Source organism: Bemisia tabaci, chromosome 8 (genome assembly GCF_918797505.1).
Source record: "Bemisia tabaci chromosome 8, PGI_BMITA_v3".
Taxonomy (NCBI): domain Eukaryota; kingdom Metazoa; phylum Arthropoda; class Insecta; order Hemiptera; family Aleyrodidae; genus Bemisia; species Bemisia tabaci.
Genome location: NC_092800.1, coordinates 42,676,354 through 42,683,973, shown reverse-complemented (window position 1 = coordinate 42,683,973; position 7,620 = coordinate 42,676,354). Strand labels below are relative to the sequence as shown.

The 7,620-nt window shown below is 40.8% G+C and overlaps 1 protein-coding gene across 1 annotated transcript in view; it reads right to left on the bottom strand.

Annotated features, from left to right (window-relative positions):
- Positions 1 to 631: 631 nt before the first annotated feature.
- sano (CABIT domain-containing protein serrano) overlaps positions 632 to 7,620 on the bottom strand; it is a 190,752-nt gene continuing 183,763 nt past the window's right edge. Inside the window, 1 exon segment of the mRNA XM_072303356.1 lies at positions 632 to 1,082. The gene's annotated coding sequence lies outside the window, so the exon portion shown is untranslated.

The window sequence follows — 7,620 nt, the reverse complement described above, 5'->3', positions numbered from 1 at the left end:
TCGTTATAGTTAGTCTACTACCTACCTCTTTTGTCCATTGCAATCACCCAATTCTACCAATAGGATACCTCCATATCCATTCTGTCTTCTTTGTCTGCAGCTTTGTCTATCAATTTCAACAATCGGCCCGCAGTCAGCTTTCAAGTGGACGCCTTCTTCGATGCCTACCTGGAAGAACCCACCCCAGAACCAGTTTTGCCAACCTAATATTGACCATTTTCTGCACATATCCATAGCTTTCCACTTCTTTTCCCTTACGAAATGATTCATGTTACCAATTTGCTGAATCCGCCCATGTGCAAAAGTTAGACGAATTTTGAATAAAAATTGAACAGGTACATTTTTCTAAAACGAATTGATTGTCTGAATCATTTGGCAACCTTGGCATTGGAGTTACGTTCTTCATTGGCAGATCCAGCAAATTGGCAACATTGGTTTTCTCCATTTAAACCTATGGAAATGTATCGATTCTCGGAGAGGCCAGGTGCTCCGACAAGAATCGATTAATTAACACAGGTTTAAATGGAGGAAACCCGGTGTTGCCAAATTGCTGGATCCGCTTTTGACGTTCTTTCGTCCGGGAGACGACGAAATGATGAAGGAAGGGAATTTGAAAGGACCGCATCAGGACTATTGAGCAATAGAATTTTTATTCATTATTACACGCTTAACTTAAAATAAAAGAACTGTTTTTACAGACGATAAATAAAAACAATCACTTTAATCTACAGCTTTGATTTGAATGGCCAAAACACCGCTGAGAGGCGCAGGCAGAGCTACGCTCAGCGAGAACAGACTCCGAGGTCCCTCTCTTATCCATGGGATGGTGAGATCCAGCGCGCGCGGGAAAGCTCGCTCACTGCGCAACACATGCCTTGTAGATTATTCGAATTTCCCGGGCTCCGAACCGCCGAATTTCACCATCGAACGAAGAACTCGAGGGTCGCTCGAGTCGAAACGGAAAGACACGTCTTGGTTATGTACAATACTGCGACCAAACTGGGAATTGGACTATTATTTTACAGGTGATGAGAGGCAGTTTCTCTTCGCGGGTCCATCACTCGCAAGTCACCAGGCAGCCCCTGTGAACAGAATTAAAAACCTATTAGTTGTCAAATTCAAATTGAAAATTCTCTGCACAGCTCAAGGGAAAATATCAAAAACATAGGAGAAAAAAACGGGAAACAAGGCTAAAAATTACACATAAAAATTCGAGACGTTTCGGTCTAAAACTGAGCCATTTTCAGTCGGAAGAATAAAAATAAAAAATAAAAATTTCAAATGGAAACCTGCAGACTACATGATGACCGAGAAAATCAAGGAGGAAGAGGTGGTGAAAAATTAAGTCAAAGAGGTGTACGGATTTGAGAAATTGACTTATACGCACTGAAAAAAAGTTATGGATTCTGGATTGTATAGACGTGCGGTATTTCGGTTCCGGTTCATAGGCCGAAAGTTCCAGGTGCTGGAGCCGTAGTTTCGATTGCTCCGGGTGCTACGCCCGGAACTTTCGGCCTCTGAGCCCGGAACGCGGAGGGTATGTCTATACAGCTCGTAAGTACGGCTTCCATGTCCGGAGTTTTTTTTTTTGGTGAGATAAAATATCAATCTATAAAAAAAAAAAAAAAAAAAAAAAAAAAAAAAAATTAAAATCCAAAAACTCCAGGGAAAACGGCGCGGTCAGAAAGTCGGCATAAATTTACACAAGAAATAAATCAAATTTCACTTTAGATGAAATTCAAATGACAATTATTTTAGTCCATGAAAATAAAATTCTCAGGAATTAGATTCTGATGCCAAAAACGTTGCACATTTGCTTCAGTGAAGGAGCAGCAGTGGATGCATGCTAGTGTACTCTTAAACATTTTTGCCCGTTGTGCCGGTCTGTGTTTGTTAATTTTCAACTAAAAATTATCGTTTAAATTATTATCAAAGTTCGACGCTGACGAAATCAAAACAGTGCACTATAATGCATCCATTTCTCGATATTAATAACTTTTTTCGAACGAGTCATCCTGACATTTAACAACGTAGCTTCAGCTCTTAGAACTCAAATGTGTCATATAGTTACAACTAGTTATAGATAACTTTTGAGTTTCTCTGGATATGCATTCATAGTGCACTATAATTCATATTCTGGATTTAATTAAGATGCAGAGTGCTGGGAATTCATAGAGAAAATTATTAAAATGTGAGTGCACCAGCTGTGCTAAAAAATATCTTCGACGCGTTGGCAATGCTTGGGAGCGCGTTTTACTTGAAAGCAGGTAAAGTTTTTAATTACAGGCATAAAACTGCGGGTAATATCCAGGCGAAGAGGAAATTATGGGCTGCCCAAATTTTCGAGGTCAGTCCCTTGCGAAAGCCATAAATCTCAACCGATCCGCGATGGGACTGAAGACTTGGTTCCCGGATGTCGCAACCGCAACAATGGAATAAACAACCGACGGAACAAACGCGTCTCGTGAAAACCGAACCAGACTTTATTTCAGTGGAGGGCTCAAATAAAATAAAGTGGGTCAAAAATATAAATCTTTGATATTTTCCAGTCATGCAGCCTTTTGTTTGTGCGCCTGGAATAAAGAGTATACAATCGCCCGCGGAGGGAGGGAACTTGATGCCGAAAAACTCGAAATGGCAGAATTCGACCCATTGAAGGAGTATTGTAAACGAGCACTGGAAAAAAAGACACATTGGATCTAGAGTCCAGACTCTTAAAAGCATCGACAAGAAAAAATACTCTTGATTTAATCGGATTTTTTCTTAAATCAAGAACTAAGCCTCTTAATTTGAGCGGATTTCCTCTTGATTTAAGCAAAAATCTGATTGAATCAAGAGTATTTTTTCTTGTCAATGTTTCCAAGAGTCTGGACTCTAGATCCAATATGTTTTTTTCCCGGTGTATTATCAGATTGTAATGCAAATGTTTGACCTCTGAACTTTCAAATAAAAATACGCGTATTCACAAAAATCAAAGCTCAGGATTCAAATCCCAAATGATGAAATTATACTGGTATATTTGTCTGAGAATAGATTTCAGTCCATTCATGTCATTGAAAAAACTATAATCTATTAACAATACATTGATTTATGTTCCACCCTTTCTCCGGTTTCAGCGAGGAGGCAGGGTATGTTCGTAGCAATCATCATCTATGTTGATCTGTATAACATTTTTTTCGTACATCTATTCCATTTTGGGATCCTAGATAGTAAACCCTTACCGCAAGTCTGCCTTCAAAGAAAGTGTATGAAATTACTCATCTCTTGTCGTTATTTCATGAATTCCGATAGGTGCACAGGGATTTTGTACGAACATGTATATGTCTTTTTGTTTTGTCAGTTTTAATCACTGTATTTCTATTACTAATTTCACCACCTGTGCATGCAGGTACTATTACAATATTGATAATAGATCGCAATTTTGGTATATCAGTGCACTATACATAAATGAAGATATAATTCTCCTTGATTTTATCTTGTCGTTATATCGATGACTAAATGTACGTCCCTTGGCCTTTACGCAACCAGCCGGACCTCCAGAGGGTGCCTCGCTTCCTGAATCAGCTACATACCCTTGCGCTTTTTATTCATCCTTGGAATGTAATTTATAACATTTAGGTCTTACCCGATACAATTGCGATATGTATATTGCAATGACAGCATTTTATTGTTTTTGGTGCGGCACTTTGAAACCAAAGGCAAAATGATGCACTATAGCATGAGGTAAAATTCAGCCGAGTAAGATTAGCAGAACTTCTTCACCGCGGTCTTACGAGATGCCTGCACTCCAAACAATCAAACTGAGATAGAGCCAGAGACGCAAGGTATTGCGTTAAATAATAATCCACTCTTGAAGATCAGCAGGCAAGATCTGGTGGTTAAATATTCAACGACCCGCATAATGGGGCAGGTCAGTGTTACACAGTAGGCAGGAATTCATGATACAGCGGCAAAATATTAAAACCAAAGAAAGCTGAAAAATTGTGTTTGCCAAACAGACGGAAATTCGGTCCTTGAAATTGATTTTTTTACGGCACTACGTTACCTTCTTTTTTGGAAAAACTGATTTTATAATGCTCAAATTTTCATCCCGTCTGCTCGTCCACGTCAAGGGAAAAATTCATCCATGAATTTGGTGAATATGGGAAGTAGGACACAAGGTGACCCATAGCCTCTGGTTAACTCTGAGCTTCCTCGAATTTTCATCGTTTTCGTGCCAAAAGCGACGAAAACCGTACCAAAATCGAGCCAAATTTGTTTTTTACCTCCCTTGATGTCCGAGAATATCCCACGAATACGAATAGTTTTCTCAAGCATTTGCATTCCTGCGGACTGATTGTTGAAATTGATAGACAAAGCGCTAGACAAAGAAGACATGGGGAATATGGAGCGATCCCATTGGTTGAAATGGGTGGTTCTAATAGACTAAAGGAGAAAATGATGACTAACTGAAGGGTCTCTCGTGGTTTGCCGTTAGTTTCTCTATTTCCTACCCTCTTTGTCAATTACAACCACCTTTCCACCATGATCCTTTCATATCCTTTTTGTCGTCGACGTCATTTTAGACGTCGGCTGCTCAGTGAGGAAGCTTTAGATTCTCCGGGCCGATTGTAACAGAAATTGTTAGACAAAGCGATAGACAAAGATGACAAAAAAGATATGGAGGAATCCTATTGGCGGAAGCAGGTGGTTTCAATGGACAAAGTAGGTACGTAATAGACTATAACGGAAACCCAGAATTTTCTCCTTTAGTCTATAAGAACCACCCATTGCAATCAATAGTATCGCTCCATACCCCTTATGTCTTCTTTGCCTATCGCTTTGTCTATGAATTTCAACAATCAGCCTGCAGGATTTTTGCTGGCAGTCGAATAACAGCAATCTCTTGCTATTATCTGGCCAAATCTACTTTATCGTAATGGATGTATAAAATAGGGTGCATTTCCATCAAAAGATCCAGTATTTTTCCAGTGAGATTCATCAAGTTATGTGAAAAATTTCAAAACAGAAGGCTTTGGAGCTCTTTAATTATTGTTTGATCAATTGGGTTTTGTCAACTTTAATCTTGCAATACGAAGGGATCTAACAGTACGGCGGAGACTTTAACGATAGAGTAGAAAAGTAAGCGCTTCAATTTTGCGCCGCAATTTCAACAATGAGCCGGCAGAATGAAAATTTTTCTTACTGAGCGACCGACGCGACGTCTGGACTTGCAATCAGGAATGAGAGAAGGCGGCTCAGCAATGAGCAAATATTTGCCTTACAAAGGATCATAGCACCACGTGCACCCCACTCGGTTCGGTCCTGCTCGGAGCTCATTTTTTATCGTTGGCCCGATGCATTCTCCGCTTGGTCATCCGGTGCTATCAACGTTCATAATAATTATTGCGAGAGTATCGTCCTCTCGGAGAAGAAAGGAAAATAAAATACAGGCTCAAATCCCATCTGGAACTAGGCTCGGCGAGCCCATCCATTTAGAGAAAACCAATTTTCGACCTCTCGGGACCCAGCCGGGAGGTTGCACCCCTGCAACTCCTCCATCCAGGGATTATCGTGACGGGGTTCAGATCGGGAAATGCGATTACGTTGCAGGTTTGTTTTATGCACCTATCGAGATTTCCTTCAATTTTTCTGCAGTTTGACTTCAATTTTTCGATCGATCTTCCGAGAGATCGATTCTGATCGAGGGTATTGAATCGATTATGGCATGCCGATCTCTACCAGGGTCAATTCTTCTCCCATCGGAACCGAATCGTCAGAATCATTTTAATCATCTAATTAGTTTGGCTCATAATTTGTGAGGAGGACAAAACAAGTTCGGCATATTCGGTTGGCTAATTATGTATCGTACACTGTTAAAAAAAATTAGCTCAGAGCACGACCTATATAAGGAAGTCGCTCGGAAGTCACTCATCGCTCAGGGCCAATTTCCACGGAGTTGAAAATCTCCGACGTAAGTACGGAAATGCTGAGCTAAAGTAACTCAGGCATAAGGACGGGCTGCGTCGCTGGCGACTGCCCTCCCCTTACCCCTGGCATCCGTCTCATACCCCGATCCGTTCCCCCCTCTCCTCCCCTCCCTCTCCTCCCCTCCCTCTCCTCCCCTCCCTCTCCTCCCTCCTCCCCTCCCTCTCCTCCTCCTCCCTCCCTCTCCTCCCTCCCTCTTCTGCCTTTCCCTTCCACCTGTAACTGCAATGTATGTTCTTTTTTTTTTTGAAAAGATGTGAAGTTGTACTGCAAATCAAATCATGTTTGAGGAACTTTCGGGCCAATATCCCACAAATTCGGAGCCAAAGTGTTTTTTGAGTTGCAAACACGCTACGGAAAATCAATATTTGTCATAGCTGAACAGCTGTCTCCAGTAATTTCGAAAACGCTTTTAGACAAAGAAAAGTTTTGTAGATATTAAGTATTTTGTGAACATAAATTCAGTGTAAGCTTAAAAAACAAATATACACGATAACAGAATTCTAACTTTACTGGACGCCACGCCATACCCGTATAATCAGGCTTTGATGCCCAAAAGTATCATACGAGCTAAAAAGAATAAATGACAATTTCGTAGAATTATACTGCAAAATTTTATTCAATACACCTGAGGTTTTTCGGCATACAGTGCCATCTCCAGACGCATAACGAACCTTCACCAAGGAAACTACAGATACTTGACAAGGAAGTACAACTAAAAGCAAATAATACATTAATGGGAGCAACATGATGGTTTTAAATAGGGAATAATCTAAATAAACTACCATGCACATGCAAATCAACAAGCGATAAGGAATGAAGCGATAAAAGAGAAAGAGATACAATTTTGCAGTATAATGGTACGAAATATGTATTTTTCCTCTTAAACCTAGTTTCATAAAACTGCTGCCCTTACCGGCGTTTTCAAAATTCCTGGAGGTAGGCTATTCTACTAGGACGAATTTTTATTTTCCGTCGTGTTAGGAACTCAGCGAACACTTTGGTATGGGATCCATGGGGTATTATCCTGGAAAGCCTTCAAACAATATTTAATTTGCTGTACACCTTCACGAGTCGCAACTAATCACTGTTCACGCAAAAGCCACTGGCTGGAGACTGACGCCGTCGCAGTCGTGAATTCCAGAATGAGATTGTAACGGCCAATGCGCGTTGATGATGCGCAGAAAATTATAGCTCTGTTTCTTCTTAAGTATCAAAAATCTGAGTGGAAAGTATCTGTCCCGAGCATATAGCTGTCTTTCCTGGAGCTATCCTGCCTGGAGCATCGAGTGACAAAATTTTGCGGTGAGTTAGATAGCTCGCTCTGGCATGGGAAGCTCCTTGTAGCATGCTACAAGGAGCTTCCCATGCCAGAGCGAGCTATCTAACTCACCGCAAAATTTTGTCACTCGATGCTCCAGGCAGGATAGCTCCACAATATTTCACTCAGGCCACTCAGGCCAGAATAATTTTTAACAGTGTAGGTTCGCGGGAAGAAACGAAATCGCTGGACCGATCTTTCAGAGGATTAATTCTTTGGGCCAGATCTTTGGATCGAATCGATTGCTCCTGTCTGATTCAAATCAAGCAAAAGATTCGCCTTTACTAGCGGCGAAGTATAGACTCAAACTATAATTAATCGCGTTACTGCAA